This window comes from Topomyia yanbarensis, chromosome 2 (genome assembly GCF_030247195.1).
Source record: "Topomyia yanbarensis strain Yona2022 chromosome 2, ASM3024719v1, whole genome shotgun sequence".
NCBI lineage: Eukaryota > Metazoa > Arthropoda > Insecta > Diptera > Culicidae > Topomyia > Topomyia yanbarensis.
Genome location: NC_080671.1, coordinates 155,503,704 through 155,523,058, shown reverse-complemented (window position 1 = coordinate 155,523,058; position 19,355 = coordinate 155,503,704). Strand labels below are relative to the sequence as shown.

Genomic DNA, 19,355 nt, shown 5'->3' with positions numbered 1-19,355 from the left:
TAACTGCTCACCGTACCGGGCAGAGTATTTTGAGCAGTAGCCGTGTTATTTACACCTAGGTTTGTTTTTACCTCGGGACAAGTTCGTTGACCTAGGATCTGAGGTCAATAACCTTTGGGTTTGTTGTGTTGGTTTTTAGCCGTCTTTAAATGATGAACCTTCAAAATGTACGCCATTTATAGCCATCAGTCTCTTGAAATCAGTGGTTGTGGTTAGTGATTCCTTGAAATTTCCTTTCTTGACCAGACTTGAATAGGTCGGTTATTTGATTTAAAAGAGAACAGTTTGCTGAATTTTCGTGATTCTTGCGCACCTCAGAAGTACGTGAACTGAAGTGAGCCTGAACAAAGTAGCTGATATCTCAGGTAATTTCTTTTTGTACAACTTTACGATTGCTAAAGTGTGAACCACATGGATTTTTTGGGTCGTGGGTTTCAATTAGTGTGTATAGGATAGTGTTGTATGATTTCGACTATGAAAATTATTCCAGAACAGCACAGAAAGTGAATTGAGATTGTTAGGTTCTTATATATGGCGATTCGAAATTATTATTTGGACACAAAATAAATATGTACGTTGAATTCTTCTGTTGAAAATTTCTGGATCACATAATTCGGTGTAAGAATATTGGATTTGGCATGACTATGAATGAGTGGATTACTATTTGGTTAACTGAGGGGTTCAATGCATGAACGGCTCAAGTGACGAAAATCCAAATGGGAGCTCACAACGCAAACTAAATATTCCAAACTGTTCAAAATAATCAGCAATTATCATAATCATAATCAAATTTATGAACACTTATTTGTTTCATTTGATCAATATATTTGGTGATCATTTGAACGATATATTTATACTGGCTAATGCCTAGCCAAAGAAGAATCAAGAAAACTTATATTATACTATTACATAAAAGATTTCCTTAATCCAACTATTCCAGCAGCTCTGAATACAAAACTTTTGAAATATTTGTAAATATATCAAGATCTTAAAAAATAACTAAATTTTTGATAAGAAAGGTAGATTTTGTTCAAGATATTTTATTTTAAATCATTTTAACATTTAAATTTATTTGCGTAATTACTTTCGGTAAATTTGATTGCAAGGACGTGGCCAAATGTTCACGATGATGCTTGTTCCACTATGAAGGAAAAGCGGTAATCCCAAATGTTTTTTTTCTTCTTGCGACACGATGTAGTGAATATCTTGGTGAATATTAGCTGATCATTGTACATCCACCCACGATTTGTGCAATCGTATATGCTATGCTATGCTATGCTAATTATTTTCGGTAAATTTAATTATTTTTGTATTTATGATTCGTGACACTAAACGTTTTCGAAGCATCTATACCCGTTCTCCAAGACTAGGGGCAAAAATAAATGTCGAATAGTCTGTCCAGAAATAAAACTTAATTTTAAAAGCTTTTGGATTTGAATCATATCGAACAAGTTTAGCTACTGGAAAAACGTATATGAAGTTTGGATGGGATTTTTCGATAATTTACATGGAGGAAACCGATGAGCTCACCCTTTCACCGTTAAGTGGTGTATGCATCACTTTATCACTGAAAGTGAAAATAAGAAAGATAATTTTATTGCTGCAAATCAAGCTGACTTTCTTAGAAGATATTCAGCTTGAACGAAGTGATACAGAGTTTGAACAAGGCACGTCGTCTTTTTTTAAAAGCAGATGACACATTCTTTCGTGACGTTTACAACGATTTGACGAATCTTTATTTGACAAATATGTTATAACTTTATCAAATGAACGCCTACATCAAAACTTATTACAGATTCAGAAAGTTGACAAAATTTCACGAAAGATTCATTCAACATAAATTGAATATTCTAGAATATGATGATTTGACTTTTATTGAAATACGTTGAAAGTTCTAGTTTGTGACTTGTTGTATCGTCACGTTACATTATCGGACATAAAACAATCCTCTTCCAGTATATTCAGTTCATGTTGATTGAATCTTTCGTAAAATTTTGTCTACTTTCTGAATCTGTTATAAGTTTTGATGTAGGCGTCCATTTGATAAAGTTATAACAGATTTGTCGACTGAAGATTCGTCAAATCGTTGTAAACGTCACGAAAGAATGTGTCAGATAATTCAAGCAGTTCTCTAGATTTATTTTCTAGAGGTTGTATTTGTTACATCAGACTTGAACAAAAACATAGTAGACTCCATTTTGAATAAAAAAAATTTTAAATATTAAATTCATGTTATAAGTGACGAAAAATTTGAATTTGAATCAATATCTCCTCGGGCAACGAGTCCTCCGACAAAAATCGTTCCGCCAGGTTTCTGGCTGTCCTTGGTTTAGCTAGGGTTACCAAATATGCTGAGAGAAAATGAAGCAAAATTCATAACATACGGTAAAAAGCAAGCTTTTTACTGGAAATAAATCAACCCTTTGAACAAAACACACAGTATTTTTGCGATTAACTCCTTGAGATCGTAGAAATTCAGGTATTTCCATGGAGGAATACGTATCATGCAACGGCCCAGCCTTGGGACAATCTGACAAAAAGTGCTTATTTCATATATGACAAAACAAATTTTGGCAGCACCCACTTATATTTTAATGAAACTTTCTGTACATTAAGACTTTGTCACAAAATGCCACTTTGCATATTTTGTTTTTCCAAAAATGATCTAGACTGTCTTTTGAAAAGGGTCAAACTTTTTTATGAATTTTTTTCATATGGCTATAATCTAAAAACGACAAATACTACAAAACATTTTAATTAAAATATTGAAAAAAATCTTTATCGACTCCTACACTGAAAAAAATCGATTTAAAAAAATTACAAGGCACTTACAAGGAAAAAACCTGTTTTAAACCACCTAGCGGTGCAATTGTGCCTTTCTCATTTCTCTAAACTAAACGATGGCTGGTTATGTCCGACATAATTGTGGAAATGTCCATTAACTTATTTGACGTCTAGGACACCAACACAGTTGCAATGTGTATGGAAAACATACATATAACGCAATGTTTACAATTCGCCATCTGATTTAACCTCCTTTGGCAAAATAGTTTTGCCACCCGATTTAATCTCAATCTTGCACTAACACAACTGCACATGGATTAGTCAATTACATTCTTAGTACACTTTGCACTTATACACAATGGCTTAGTTTCAATGTTATCTGCTTGCTAACTCATTTTGTCATGCGGGGGTGGGTGTGTGAGGAGGGCGAGAATCCCACGAACGAAAGACTCCCCAGCTTAATTTGGTATGCTTTGTGATTTAAAGATGATCGGATTAAGGAGGATGGGTGGCGTATGAGGGCTGGACAGGGTGGTGGTCTGAGGGGTGATTTAAAGGGATTTTAAAGGGAGGGGAGTGAACAGTGAAGGGGTGGGGGGAGGGTTTAACTCCTCTCCGTATACCCTCAACTGCGCCTCTGTTAAAATCCAGAAATCTTAAGCGAGTCAAAAAGGTTGACGATTTTCAGAGTGATTGCATAACCTTTCTATATGAGAAATGCAAAAATGTGCCAAAATCCAAAAAAGTGAATTCTCGTAATTTTTTTTTTCGAGTTTGCATCAAATCTCGACGTTTCATGCACCTTAAAGACATTTGGCATCAAAAATAAAAATTCTATTTTAATTTTTTCCTATAGTTTATATGGGAAATTTCTGTGTGGCCGCACTCTTAAACCCGTAATTCCGGAACCAGAATTCCGATCGATACAAAAGTCAATAGCAGCTGATGGGAAGGTTGCACCTTTCATTTGAGACTAAGTTTGGACAAATAGCTCCAGCCATCTCTGGAATGAGAAGAATGAGTGACATTTTTTGACACACACGCATATACATACACACACGCACACACATACATACAGACTTTTTCTGATCTCGACAAACTAAGTTGAATGGGATATGACACTCGGCCCTCCGGGCCAGGATTAGGTTCGAGGTTTTTAGAGTGATTGCATAACCTTTCTATATGAGAAAGTCAAAAACTTATTTTGATTTTTTTCTTCTTGTTCGAACTGAATTTTTTTCAAGGTATTTTTATCGAAAACTAAACTTTAGCTTCGTTTAACGGAGATCTGGTACTAGAACACTCAGCGCACGACCAGACAACATGTTTAATATCGCGATAACCGCCACCCTCATGCGCAGTGACCGCTCTCCACGACCCCAATACGCTGGAGATGGGCATACTACGTCTAATGATTGTACATGACTTGAGATATCACCCGAATGAAGTCATGGCCCTCATCTATTCTCTTGGACCAAGGTTTGTTGATACCTTTGGGATTCCTGAACTTCCATCGCTCCACGAAACTTGCCAACTTTCGAGCGTCCTCTGAGAAGAAATATTTAAAAACTCGTTGACGCTACGAGATCTTTCATAAATATCACATTCTAATACCTTAATGCCCATCTTCTCATTATCATTCTAATCCAAGTGTCCGCCTTCTCACCACCCGGAATGGAGCACTGCGAAAGAACTCAAACCAAAGTAATCTGCTATGATTTTTCAGATAAACTACTCAAAAACTCCCATGTTTTCTCCAGGATGATGCATAGCTGTCATCATATGACGAACGTTCCGTGTATTCTAATCACAAGATGAATCGAATACACAACGTAGGCGCTAGCCACTAGACGAAACATTGGCTCTCTGATGATCCGTTCGTTAATCCGTCGACGGACCGGTGCCAATATTCGCATTTTTCAGTTTTCATCAAGTTTTTCATTTGCATTTGTAGCGTCGCGTGTATTGGGAAAAATTCGAGCGATCCAAAGTTCCTTTCGCGTACAGTTCTAAGCACTCTCTGCCCACTACGAAGTAGGAGACTGTTCACGGTTGTTCGCGTCGGGTACTCGTTTCGTCTTACCTTTAATCGTAGTGCATTGTGAAATATAGGAACACTTGGAGATTTCGATGTCCCATGTGGAAATTTCCGCTAGTTTCTAAGATTATCGAGACCAGGAACCACTTACTACGGTTTTGTAACATCACCCTTCAATGGATACTCTCAGGCCTTTACGAGGACGCTTTGGAGAGAAAACTGATTTTCCTCTTTCGGAAATTTATAGGCACATTAGAAGTTGTTCTTACAATGGGATGGTTAGACTCTCGCTCTTTAGTATACAAGGAAACGTAGAAATTAGTCGTTGTCGGCGGCGAAGCGCTCTTTTGCATTTCGTATAGGAGCATTCTTTAAAAGAATGTTTTATTTTGTCGACATATAATTTATATGCGGGATATGTCGAGAGATCATGCGGAGTCTCTCCACAGTAGGAAAACTTTTCATGATTCTCTCCACAGCATGGCTTGTTTGTACAATAAGTCGCTGTAGGCCCAATTGCTTCCAACGACGGCAGTTCATGGCGAACTAGTAGAATAGCCCCGTCCAAAAGATCAAAGTTTGGAAGAACAGATTCGTCGAAAGTTTCGAAATGAAGCTTATGGAAAATAAGTTGTTTTCATATACTCCTTGATTTTTCCTGAACGCAATTGCTTGCTAGCCAGAATTTTCACTGGCCTTGAAGGAGCGAATCTCATACTTCCCAATAAGGCCCCTGTTGGAGACTACACCATCAATCTCCACTTCCCGGGCGGGTACATAGATAAGATACTTCTTCGTACACGGCCAAGTAGTATTTAGTTGAATCGCGTATATATCGATGATGTTAAATGGCTTCCCCTTGTCCTCATTTAAGTTTGTTATGTATATATACCAAATTCATTACTGATACTTTTTGTATGAATCAGGCAACTAGCAGTTGGGAAATTATATTCTGAGGTGATGGTGTCTTTCATTGGTTTAATTTTCGATAAAAATACACTGAAAACCATTCAGTTTGGACAAGGAAAAGTTTCTTTGAAATTATTTTTTTTTCCTTGAAAGTGCCCAAGTGGAATTTTTGACGGTAGGTAGGGAACATAATTACCTATCTTGGAACAAAATTTTATCCAAATCAAAGATGGTGTTTTTTTGTAAATCGACTAAATTTTATAAAATCGATTTTTTCAGTGTAGGAGTCGATGAAGAAAATCACTCCTACAACTTTTTTGTAGGATTTGTCATTTTTATAGACTACTAGCTAATACCCATCGCGCGTTGCTGCGACTTTCTGTGAAATAGGAGGGAAACACAATTTGTTCTGAAGCGCCATCTGGCGGACAGATAATCCCCAACCAATAGCACACAAACACGCTCCAGAACAAATGCCAACTAAGTATAAATGTTTACGGCAATCGGTTAAGCCGTTTGGGAGTCCATAAATCATATACATACAAACATTGACTTTTATATATATATAGATAGATAGATAGATATACATATACATAGACATAGATAGATAGGTAGATAGATTTGAAAAAAATGTTAAAAAATTTGCCCCTTTTCAAAAGACAGTCCAGACCATTTTTGAAAAAATCAAAGTATGCAAAGTGGCTCATTGTGACAAAGATCTCTTGTACAGAAAGTTTCATTAAAATCTGTGAGGGTGCTGCGAACATGTATTCGAATTAGCGCGAATTTCGTCTACAGTATTATTCCACTTTACTGGTATCGACAGACTCGTGATTCTATCACGACTCACTCTTTATCAGTATCTCTTACACAATTGAATCATAACCGAAATATGAAATACAAAACTGTGAGTGTATGTATCTAACTACAGTAAAGAGCCGTTTTAATCAGCTCCTTGGTGAATTTTAGACTCATAAAACGGGGACATTGACAAAATCGGGATATACATTTTTCTTTCTTTTTAATAAACCGAAGCTCTAAAAATATTCTTCTTTATTCCCTAGGAATAGCCTTATAACCTTTTCTGATTATTTAGTTTAAATTTATCTTAAGGTGATCTGACAGCGCAAAATAAATAAAATAAAATTTTTATTTTTGCATATTTCGGATCTCTGATTCAGCTGATAAAATTGGATGCATAAAATGGGATCTTCAGTGATCAGACAAAATTTGAACATCCTTGCAGAACGTTTGTTTCGGTTTACGAAACATATGTAACAAATTCTAATTTTGAAATAATGTTGAAGCCTTTTTTATCTATTTTCCAGAAGAAATGAGAGAATATATTCATAAATCAGCTACGAAAGTGTATCGTGAAGAAAACTTTGATAAAATATGCGATTTTTTTTGTACATATGATAAATCATTCGTAGTTGTATGGAATCGTTTTAACTTTTTTTTCGAGTTTTCGTAAAAACCACGAAACGACTTTCGTTGGCTTATTACGAATCGGTTTCATTAGTCAGGCGAAATAGCCGAAATGAGATATACGAAGTTATTCCTAATATTTGAGAGCATCATTCGTAATACGAACGATTTTTCACCGAAAAATCAATTGCATAAAACGCATTGTAAATGGGGTTATGAGCCTCTTTTCATCCAGTTTCTATTATATTCATACCGATTGGAGCTGTATCTCAGCGCAGCGTCTGCCATCTTTGTTCAATGCATTGGCTCAAATGGCAGGGCGATAACGGGGCCCATATTGGCCCAAATACGAGCACTTCACTATTTCTAGACCATTTGTATTATAATATTGGTTCTTAAGAACGAGGCAAAGGTACTGATATCAATTCACACGCATTCCATCGATTGTAGGCCGAGTAGATGAAATGAGGTACCGTAAACCGGGGTGACATTGATCACTTTTGGAAGTAATCATTAGATATTTTTCCACGCAGCACATTTTTTTTCAAGTTTATCATTTTTAAACCATGTGCTGATGTATGGTGAAGAAGATTGGATGGTTTTACCTGAAATTGTTCGCTTATAACTATTTGTCCAAAAATCAATTTCAAATCCGCTTTCGTATTCTGGGGTGATTTTGATAACCTGCATGTTCACCCACATTAAATTCTTGATGTCAATATTTTCCATTCAAATGTTTGTTTAGTTAGACTAATTCTGTAAAGATATTCAATTATTAACCCATTCATGCCCATGTTGTGTGTTGACAACAACGTTTTTAAACAGCTATAACTTTTGATTGAGGCGAGATTTGCTCACAAAAACAAGTAAGGCTCATTAATGTGATTATTGTCTTTAATTTGAGTGCTAACAGTTACAAGGATCAGCTCTAGAACTGAAATTATTGCAATTAGTCTGATTGGATTCCGATGGAACAGTGCTGCCAGGGACAGTTTACGTTGACGACCGAAAATGATTTTTTCATATATCTTCGTTATGGTGCAATATTATTGAAAACCGATAAAACTTATCAATTTAGACCGTCGTTGGCTACGTTTTCCACGTAATTGGACTATTGTAATTATTCTAGGAGAATTGTATTGAGCATTACAAGGTAAAAATTTACCAGCTTCTAGCACTGTCATAGAAGTACCTATCTTTATGAAAATAGGCTTTTCGTCTTTCTTGACCCCACCGTTTTCAAGGAAAAATAGTTTTGAAACCCTACATGCACTAGAAAAAAGTTGGGCATGAAAGGGTTAAATGTTAAAAATAGATGTTAATTGGTATTGTATAAAGTATTTCAATCTACTGTGAAATTCGAGTGACCAGAATTTGTATATTTCGAGCTTAACTAGAATAAAAGAATCTGAAAGCATTTTAAATTGCTAAACTTGATTTATTTCAGTAGTTTAGCAATGTACAAAGAGTTCATCCACTTTAACGCTTTGGAGTATTGAATATAAAAAATATAGCGAATTTTCGCTGGAAATAATCTGAAGTTATTGCCAACTAGTTTTACAGAAAATTGTTTTAAAAATAAGCGAACTATTTAAAATAAATTTTGCGCACCCCACTCGAAAGAAAAATTAAAACTCACTTAGAATTTATTACTCTAAAATCTGAGATTTATTTGCTTTATAAAAAATAGACACTATACGAAGCTTCGTAAAATAAAGTAAAGCAAAATTTCGGTTTTTTGTAGTTTTTTTTTACCCAAGAACCGAACAATATACTCAAAAAATATAACAAATCAGTATTTTATAAGGTTTAGAGCAAAACTCATTTCAAATATTAAGGATTCGGTAGATTATTCGGTCCAAATAAGCAATCTACGAAAAAAGTTTGGAGTGATCAAAGTCACCCCGATAATCAAAGTCACCCCGGTTTACGGTACCATCTCCAGTAGTGAGGAAATAGGCTCTGTAAACTAGTCGGTTTTGTTCATTTCACGAACTGAAAAAATGGCGGCTTGAAGAACGAAGAACGCCCTTTCCTAAAATGTTCTTACAAACATTTAGTAAAATAATCGAAACTTTTCGTTTCAATCGCGAAAAATAATATCGCCATCGACGATAAATTTCGTGCAGCGTACACCAAAATCCCGAAAATTTTCGTTTTTCAAGTTGCCGTTTTCTTACTTCACATGGACGAATCCAATTATTCATAAAGCGCGAAATTGCTTCGTTGCATAAAACGACAAATGAATTCGTGCATTGTATATTCATTTTTCGTTCTATTTACGAATTTATTTTATCAGTGCAATTACAAAAATTCGTTCCTATTTTTAGGTGGTACGACTTTCCGCGAAGAGCCAACCTCATTCGAGCTCTATAGCATTACACGGCCCTAATCGATGTTATCTAGCTGCTTACGGTGCCAAACTACATTCCTTGTCATTCCGGAAATGACTCCCACCACGAACAGCAATCAAAGTTCACCCATAAGCAAAATTGTTGGCGAACAAATCCTTTCCCGGTCAACGCTTTGTCCATTTTCTCGCATGGCACCGGTGGTGCCTGGCATCGACAAAGTCCGCCTTCACAATTCATTCCCAGTTACACGTTTGAACAGCTCCGAATCTGAACCAAAAAATCTAACAGTATTTTGGTACAATTCGAACCCATTGCCAGGGGAAAGCTGTTCTGTAGGTTTTCGAATTAATTATGACTGGGTGGCCAAAGTGTAGCAGTCTGTAGGTATTCAGTGGCAAATTGGGCGCAAGTTCTCTACGGTCGGTCGGTGTACTTTTGTCTCGATGCATGACCACGGATTCGTGTGGTGTAGCAATCCTTGCAATCCGCCGCCCTATTGACAGCATCGATATACGGCCTTCGTCTGATAGCAAACCGCTACGATTGTCATTTGCTTTGCAGTCAACCGAACTGACAAAAGTGAAAGCAAGTCATAAAATTCAGAGCAAGAGCACTAATCGGTTTACTGGCTGCTAAGTAGGGTTGTTCCGAACCGGGCCAAATTTCCTATGCTATACGGGTTACGGTTCTTCGTACTGTCAACACTTTTCAGTATTATCGCTGGGAAGTACACACATCGATCTCTGGTATCTTTTTGTAAGTCTAGTCACTCAAAGATTAACAATATGAATTTATTACATTGCACTGGACATTTAGTGATTATAGCTTTGAAATAAAGTGAACAGCTGAACCACGAACTTTACAATCAGAACAATAAGTAAATCTAAATAAACTGCATCGCGCTAACAGCTAATTTGAAAAATTTATGCACACCCCCGGCAGAATCCGATCGCAGCGTTCGGGCACGATGCACCATCACAGCGGTTTTATCCCTCAAAGCCAATCCGCAGTGAGCCACTAAGGTTGAATCCACTGAGCGACGTTTCAATTATTGTTCCCGGAATCTCTCCGCAACCTCTGATGTCATTTGCGGGTTTTCGAGTCCTGACTTACCCGAACAATTATTAATTATTCGCGAATGAGGGTACAAATGGTTGAAATTTGATTTCGAAACAGATACAATTTGCTCCGCAAACAACATCGCGACGCGATTGTTGCGATATGTAAGTACCCCCGTCCCGAATTGCGTAGACGGTTCAGCTGCTGTCCCGGTTGGCCCGGTACCACCAATTAGGGACTCGTTGTTGAGTGGCAATTTGTTTGCCCATGCGCTTTTGGAAAATGGTTTATAGGTGCAAAGATAGATCCTGATCTGAGATCGTATTTATCGAATGCAGTTTCGGACCATCCGCTGAAAGCTTGCTGCATAATTTCATGTTTGTTGATTTATGTGTTATCTGATACTCGAGTGTGATTTATGGCGTGATGATTTTTCGTTTATGGTGATTTCTTGCACTGGCAGTATGAAATACAGCCTCTGTCGATGTAAATAGTTTGAATGGTGCTTTAGTCTGAATTCAACACACACTGGAGAAGATTTTCATCCATAATCCCCACGCGGTTGTGTGTGTAAGCTTGCTCGCGAAATTGACAAGTGACACCCTGGGGCCACATTGTACAATCAAGTCGAATTGAATTTTTTGGTTAATGCTTGTGTACAACAAAACGATTGTTTCGACATGCGAACTATTACTCGTGGTTTTTTTAAGGTACTCTACAGAGTATGTTTGCTTAAGGAAGTCCTTTACAAATAATGCTTTTTGACGTAGGACTACGTCTTTGTTTTCGATATGGGGGTGTACTTTGCAAATCCTACAAGAATGGTATGTAACGAAAAGTGGTCCAATTTTAAATATATGCGTTCAGCCATCTCACGATAAATTTTCAATTTTTTGCACATATCGCCCCGAAATATTTCTAAGAATTGATTACAATCGATAAACCCAAAGATTTTTGATATCATGGCATTAAAAATTTAAATAATGTGCAACCTAGTCAAAATATCGCGCATTTACACACAGAAGATAGCGCTTTTCAAGTCCGGCACGACATATTTGTGTACCGAGCGCGCTACGCTTCTATGAATGACGTCATCATCGACTATTTAAAGAACGGATTTGGCGGGACAAGCTCAGTTGCCTGTTCAACGGCAGGCGGAGCAGATCACTGCTCTGTGTCTTTTCACAGCCAGTGTAGCTGAGTTAGAAGTTCGTTACACTGGCTGTGGAGGTACGCTACCCAGTGTCGTCTAGCGCGCGCCTTTGAGCTTGTCCGTTCAAACACTATGCTTTCTTTTGTGTTGTCCTCGTTTCCAGCACACTTTTATGTTTAATATCGAACACAATTATTCGTACACAAAATCGCTTGTACATTCGAGCTCCATTTGCAAACATGGTGTCGTGGTACTAGTTGTCTCTTTCACTCTACCCATCATTTTCAGCGTTAACACATTTTCTTTGCTTGGGTTTAATGTCATCTAATTTGTTAACAGGGTTACCATATTCACAGATTTTACTGAAATATCACAGATTTTTTTTCACAATTTTTGATCACAGATTCTTTTTTACAGATGACAGATTTTTGACAATTTGATGAAAATTTCACAGATTTTCAGAAATATTGTGATTTGTCACATATTGTTAGCGGTTGCATGCGCAACCTGTATGATAGCAATCTGTACTTTCGTTGCGCAAAGGCGAAAACTTTCTTAGCAACAAATTTACGCGGATCGATGGAAAGCACAACGAAAATTTATTATTTACATTCAATCAATTAATTGATTCATTTCCACTTCACGTGATTAATTTCCACTCAGCCTATCCTATTTTGATTCTGCTAATAGGTACATACTACAAAGCCTATTTATGCATGAATACACTGCACTCGAAAAACCGTTGCAATAATGCACCTAAGTCCATATATAAAATTCTTTTCGATTCTTGTATATTTATAGTTTCGGTATATGATTAAGACTAGTGCATTCGGTACATTTGTAGTTACAACAACGGCAATATATAAATAGAAAGCTTGGTCTATACATGAAATGTGATTATATTGTCTAATATTTGATTTTTCATCAGCGGTCCGGGTTTTTTACCACATACAATAGAAAAGTTTTTTACAATTTTTAAAAGCATGTGATCTTGTGGTATATAAATTTAGTTCTAGATATTAGTTCGGTCACGGTTTTCTGTCTTCTTTCTTCAGATCTTCTTAAATAAGTTTAATCGGATTCGATCACCTACTACAAATGAAATGAGCTTATAACCAAGAAGGTTTGGTTCAATATGTAATATTCGATGTTGATTGGTTGTGCTTAAACTATCCGCAAGGAATATGTTTGATTTATTATTACTCTAAATGTACTAAGAAAATAAATATTTTACATTAAGTAGTATAGTTCTACGTCTACAGTTCGTGCAACCCCATAGGGCTGCCCCTTGTAGTTTTTAACGCATTTTTGAAAATGGACTGCAGGAAAACCATTAATGTGATGGGATGAAACATTTTTGGTTCGAATTGTTTATTATTTGTATTTTTTTATATACACCAATACTGCCGTTCTACGCATAATTGTTCCATGTATATAGGGAATCCCATAGAACATGGGACAAATATGCTTATAACGGCAGAATAGGCAATAAAAAGCCCCAATGATGTAAGATTTTAAGCTTATTAGTAAAACTTAACGCGGCACAAATGTATTTAAAAATATAATGACAATAAAGTGAATGTAACAAATTGTCATAAACTTCTTTATCCCCCTCCTCTAATGAGTAACAAATCCGCTATCAAAATTTTGTTTTCTTCAGTAAACTCATGTTACCTTGCGTTCCACATTACTCCCTCTTCCCCATAATGAAATGTCACACTCCTTCCTTTAAAAGCATTACGTAATTTAGGAATGATTTTTAATGAATAAATCAGCCGAAGTTACCAGGTTCATGGAAGGTTCTAGAAAATCGTCGATGCAGAGTTTGGCAAGATTAATTAAAGTCGAAAGGTGAAGTGACCCTGTTGAAGAGCATTTGTAGGCCTGTAATGGCTCAATGCATACTTCAACACGGTGCTACAGTGATTTTGAACTTTTCAAGAGAACTAGTATAGGTTGTAGGGCGCATCAAATGCAGTACAAAAAATTGATTGAGAAATACTTGTATTCCCTCAAAATCTTGATTTAGAGCAAAAAGTCAATTTTTTGGGACTTTTTGCACAAAAAAAAATTTTTAGCCGATTTCCAATATTTGCCATTTTCAGCCGATTTCCAATATTTTAATATTTGTGTTTAATATTTTAATGGTATGTTATATGATGCTGTTTTGTAAGAAACAATGTGAAATTTTCGGATAACAATATTAAAATTACCAATCTTTCGAGATTTTTTCATGAAAAACATGCAAATGGTTCAATATTCTTCACAAAGGCACGTCCTAGTTCTAATGATACTTCGAAAGAAGTTTTAATTCTGCGTTCAATGACATTTTGATCATGAAAATCGGTAGGGAAATGATAAAGTTATTCAATTATTCCCAAATGAAGAATTGTTGCGCATTGAGTCTTAAGTCAGAGTTGCACGAAATCAAGACTATCACTTTTTCATCAAAATGTACATAAAACTTCGGTCACAAATCAAAATGATCGTCTTTTTCAGTTGAGAGAACTTGAGCAACCAAAACTGAGCATAGTGAGTGCCAACAGCAGTGACGAAGGAGAGTGAAAAAAAGTGACGGAACGCAGCGCAGACAGCAGAGTTAAGTGAGAACACAATGCAAATTCGTCTCTTTCCGTTTTGTTTACCACGCGCTGTTTTGTCTACATCGCAAATTCTACAATCGTGGTTTTTATTCTTTGAAATAACACCATATGATTCAATCACTAGCCAGTATTTATTGGCCATTCGCACTTGTCTTAAATTCGATCGAAAACTACTATACTGATATTTGAACTTGAAAGATACTTATATGCTTTTTGAGCTTGTGATATATGGTTGACCATATTTATCAACAGATAAAGCACATTTTTTAACTAACCGAGCACATCAACATTGATATATATGTGTACTAATACAGAACCCTATGATTATCTTGAAACAAAATGTTATATTATAAATTATTACTATTGTTAGTTGTTAAGTTGGTAGCGAACTAGTGTGTAAGGAAGTTTCCTGTAAACGATGCGTGAGTCAGTTCTCGAGAGACAGTCGTAGAATAAAGAGGTGGAAACTAAACTGTGTCTTTTAATTATTCGATACACAACAGATATTGGCGACGAGGTTAAGTAACCCACGTGTGTGCAAAAAAAACGTGATCGAGGAAAGAGTGGAAAATGTCCATCCCACAACATTCTAAAGCACAGACGTTGTTGGGAAGTAGTGAAACAAATTCCAAGATGACTTCGGTAGGAAGGATGGAGCCATTCACACCAGGTGATGATTTCGAGGTGTACATTAAGCGTATTAAGATGTACTTCCTGGCCAACGGAATTCCAGAAAATCTGAAATCGGCTGTGTTCATAACGATCATGGGCAACGATACGTTCCAGATTTTGGACTCATTGTTTAGTCCAGAGGATCCCTACGACAAGATTTTTGACGAAATCGTTGAAAAACTCCTTTACCAATTTAAACCTATGGTAATTGTTGCTGCTGAACGGTATAAGATGTACACGAGGAAACAGAAATTCAACGAGCCGGTTGCCGAATATGCAGTAGCACTTAAGCATTTAGCTCAAACCTGCAATTTTGGAAACTTCCTGTCGGATGCCCTCCGTGATGCATTCATCATAGGGATCAATAACGTCAAAATACGTAGGAGGATTCTATCAGAAGATTTGAACTTCGACCAAGCTTTCAAAATTGCGGTAGGAATGGAATTAGCTGATACCGAAGAATCGCGCTTAAAAGGGAATCACAGTGTTAACTATGTGCAACCGAAAAGGCAGGGGGATAGTGAGCCCCTAGGGCACGCCTTATTGAATCGTAAAGCTAGCGGGAAGCAGCATACCAGAGAAATTGTTAAAAATTGTAACAAGTGCGGAAGATCTAACCATGTGCAAAATGAGTGTCCAGCGGCTCGAAGCACGTGCTATAAGTGTCAAAGGAAAGGCCATTTTGCAAACCAGTGTAGAACGAGAAGTGTTAACTTAGTAGAAGAGAGAGATAACGATGAGAGTAGTGAATATGACTCTAATTTGATTAGTAGCATTCATTGGGTAGGTGAAACTGAGACCCCTTTGACGCTATCGGTGCAAATTGAAGGCAAGAATGTGAGTATGGAAGTCGATAGTGGCGCATGTAAAACAATAATCGGGGAAGATGAATATCTTGAAAAATTTGGTTATATTGAGCTCAAACCTGAGTTGAGATCCTTTCAAGTGATTACTGGGCAAAAGTTTAGATCGTTGGGTGTGGGTAAATTCCGAGTGAACTTTCCTAACAGTGAGCGAATCGTTAGTTTAGAGATCAGTGTTATTAAATCAGAATACAAATTCAAAGCACTGTTTGGGAGATCTTGGTTAAATGTGTTATACCCAGGATGGAAGCAGAGATTGCTTAATATTGAAGAGGAACTCGGTTATGATAACGCAGTAAAGCAGAATAAGGTGGGATATACAAAATTGAATCTAGATTTCTTTACTGAACGCTTGGTAACTGAAAACACAAGTGAGTTCTTGAGAGCCTTAAGAGACTCATTTCCTAGGGCTTTAGATGAAGACATGAGTGCACCCATAAAAGACTTCAAAGTCGACATTGTAATGAAGGAGCATACTCCGGTATTTCATAAAGCTTACCAATTACCATTAAAAACGCGAGAGCCGGTTGAACAAGAAATTGATAAAATGGTAGCAGCGGGAATTTTGAAACAGGTTAAATATAGTAGGTATGCAAGCCCAATTGTGGTTGTTCCAAAATCGGATGGAAAGTCTGTGCGGGTCTGTGTCGATTGCAAAAGAACAATAAATGCATTTGTGGAGACTGAGCACTACCCCTTATGATATTTTAGCCAGGGTAGATGATATTTTAGCCAGCTTCTCGGGGTGCAAGGTATTCTGTGTTCTCGATCTTAGGGGTGCCTATCAGCAAATTGCATTGTCGGATAATTCGAAAAAGTATTTAACCATTAATACTCATAAGGGGTTGTACGAGTTTCAAAGATTGTGTTACGGTGTGAAAAGCGCACCATCCGCCTTTCAACAAGTCATTGATCAGGTATTAGGAGGATTAGAACATGTGAGATCATACATTGATGATACATTGATCGGAGGAAAAGATTTTCAAGAGTGTTTTGAGAATCTTAAAAAGGTATTACAACGACTGAATGATTACAACGTCCATGTGAATCTTAGCAAATGCAGTTTTTTTACGCCGAGTGTAAATTACCTCGGGCACACGATGAGTGCAAACGGAGTTAGTCCATGTGCTGAGAAAGTGGAGGCTATTGTAAAAGCTCCTTCTCCATCCAATGTAACTCAACTACAATCATATTTGGGATTGCTGAATTACTATTCGAAGTTTTTACCAAATGTGAGCTCTCTTTTGAGACCACTATATGATCTCTTAAAGAAAGACGTTAAGTTCGAATGGTCAATTGAATGTCAGCGTGCTTTTGAGCAGAGTAAAAAACTGCTGCTCTCTAATAAATTGCTTGAAATTTACGATCCTACGAAAAAGCTTATAGTAGTAGGCGTGTTTCGAAATTCAACATTGCTCAACAATTGGTCATCGATGACCAAATTGTTGAGTTAAACATGGCTGCCGCGATTTTTTTCGGTGAGCAAAAGAGAAAGTTTTGCTCTGTTGTGATACAAAACTTCGGATGCAACATTGCACGTTGGAGAGCTGCGACACCCATTCCCCTCTCGCTGCTGAGCAGCAAAGAGAAACTAAAATAAGCTGGTACCAGTGATGCCACATTTTATATTATTTACCGGGAATAAAAAAATCGCACTACTTTTTCAGAAAATTTGTACCGAAATTTACAGCAATAAGTTAATGCAAACGTTTTGCTAGTTGAATAATATTTGGTTAATTTGGGTGTTTTATACATCAACCTTTCCAATCTCGCTTTATTTTTCCGTCAATAATAAATAAAAAACACTGAGTTCTTAGTGCAAAAATCATTTGTTCTATTGTTAAGGTTTCAATAATAAGTTCATTCGCCAGCAAATCATTTGTTTGGAGTAGTCAAATTACAAAATATATTTGTATTACACACCAAAGAAAAACAGTTTCCGTAAATTTATATATCCTATATAAACATTCTTAATATTACTAGGTATTAGAAATGTCAAATAAAACTATTGCTTTACCATTTTATCTCCAAAAATATGTACCATGCTGTAGTTTCCTTAGACATCATTTTAATCTGTACCTATACAATTCAAAGAATCTGCAGCTTTATAGAAACATCTGTACTTTTGGTAGCACTGCGCAGTACGCATACAGATCTGTCAATCGCGCTTCTCATTCGTTCTTGAAATGATGGTGGGGGCATGCAGTCGGCCGAAATAAATTCCCATTCTCACAACATGTGGTCGGCACCCAGGATGCTATCTCTTTCGCTTCTTTTACCTGTTGTATAAGCTTCTTTCAAGAATGCGTATACCACCGTCAACGAAGTTTTGTCGTCAGTGTGCTCTTGGGCTCGCATCTGGTAGGATGGTTGTTAATTGATGCGCGCAGTTGTATGATAAATAGAGCATTCAAGTTTTCATTGCGCTCAAATACAGTTTTTCACTATTCTCGGGTTATTTTTGCTATTATCAGTTTCTCGGTGATGGTTTGGCCGATTATCACAAATGCCTCAAATTAAAGGCATGTTTTCCTGCTACAAAATTTCGTACGGATCCGTTGTATGGTTCCGGAAATATAAACTGTTAATCGTCCGGTCACATGAAATTCCCATAGAAGAAGGAACTAAAAAATTCTAAGAAATCGAATTTGAATTTGGGATGACAAATATCTTTAAAATGCATGAAACATCGAGATTTTAACCAAACCATTTTTGGTGTTTAGATCATATGGGCATCCTTCCTATACATTATGCGAACATTATCCTGTTTCTCCTACCAGCTGATCAAGACGACCAAACTCAAACCGCTGATTACTGGTTCAAGTTATCGATTTGATCGGTCTTTTCTTTTACAAAATTTTAGAACTCGAATATTGATTTCTTGTATATAGTTGTCATGTCATGTATAACGAAAATGTATTACACTCAGGGTTTTTTTACGCGGGGGTTACGTACCGCGTTAATTCGAAAATCCTCGTAAAAAAACCGCGTTAATTCTTAGAATATTAGAATATATTTAGACTTAGAATATTTTTAAAAGTTTTTTTTTGCACGGATTTCGCAATTATCTCGTTTTTTACAAAAATATGCCTAGTCCTTTTGAATGCAACAGACTTAGAAGATTTTCGGAAAGATGGAAGAGACGGGTCTGGACTCCTTATGTCCCGCACCTCAACAATATGGGTCTTTTCTGAATGGTCTTGACGAGTAGGTGCCAGAAATTGATTTTTGGTGTCATTTTGAAATCCAAGATGGCGACTTCCGGTTTAGCGAAATTCTCTACAACCCATGCAATATGGGTATTGTCGGAATAGTCTTGACGAATAGGTGCCAGAAATGTGTGTTTGACGGCATTTTGAAATCCAAAATGGCGACTTCCGGTTTGGCGAAATTCGTTATAACCCAATAAATATGTGTATTTTCGGAATGGTCTTGAAGAGTAGGTGCCAGAAATTGATATTTGACGCTATTTTGAAATCCAAGATGGCAACT

At 36.8% G+C, this 19,355-nt stretch overlaps 1 protein-coding gene across 2 annotated transcripts in view; it reads left to right on the top strand.

Moving 5' to 3' along the window:
• Positions 1-19,355, top strand: part of LOC131681818 (protein bicaudal C) — a 65,060-nt gene that overhangs the window by 346 nt on the left and 45,359 nt on the right. The window contains exon 1 of one of the 2 annotated variants that reach the window (XM_058962871.1): positions 187-365. The exons of the other annotated variant lie outside the window; for it this stretch is intronic. The gene's annotated coding sequence lies outside the window, so the exon portion shown is untranslated. Of the gene's footprint in view, positions 1-186; positions 366-19,355 lie in introns of those variants that run through there. 2 annotated transcript variants of the gene reach the window in all.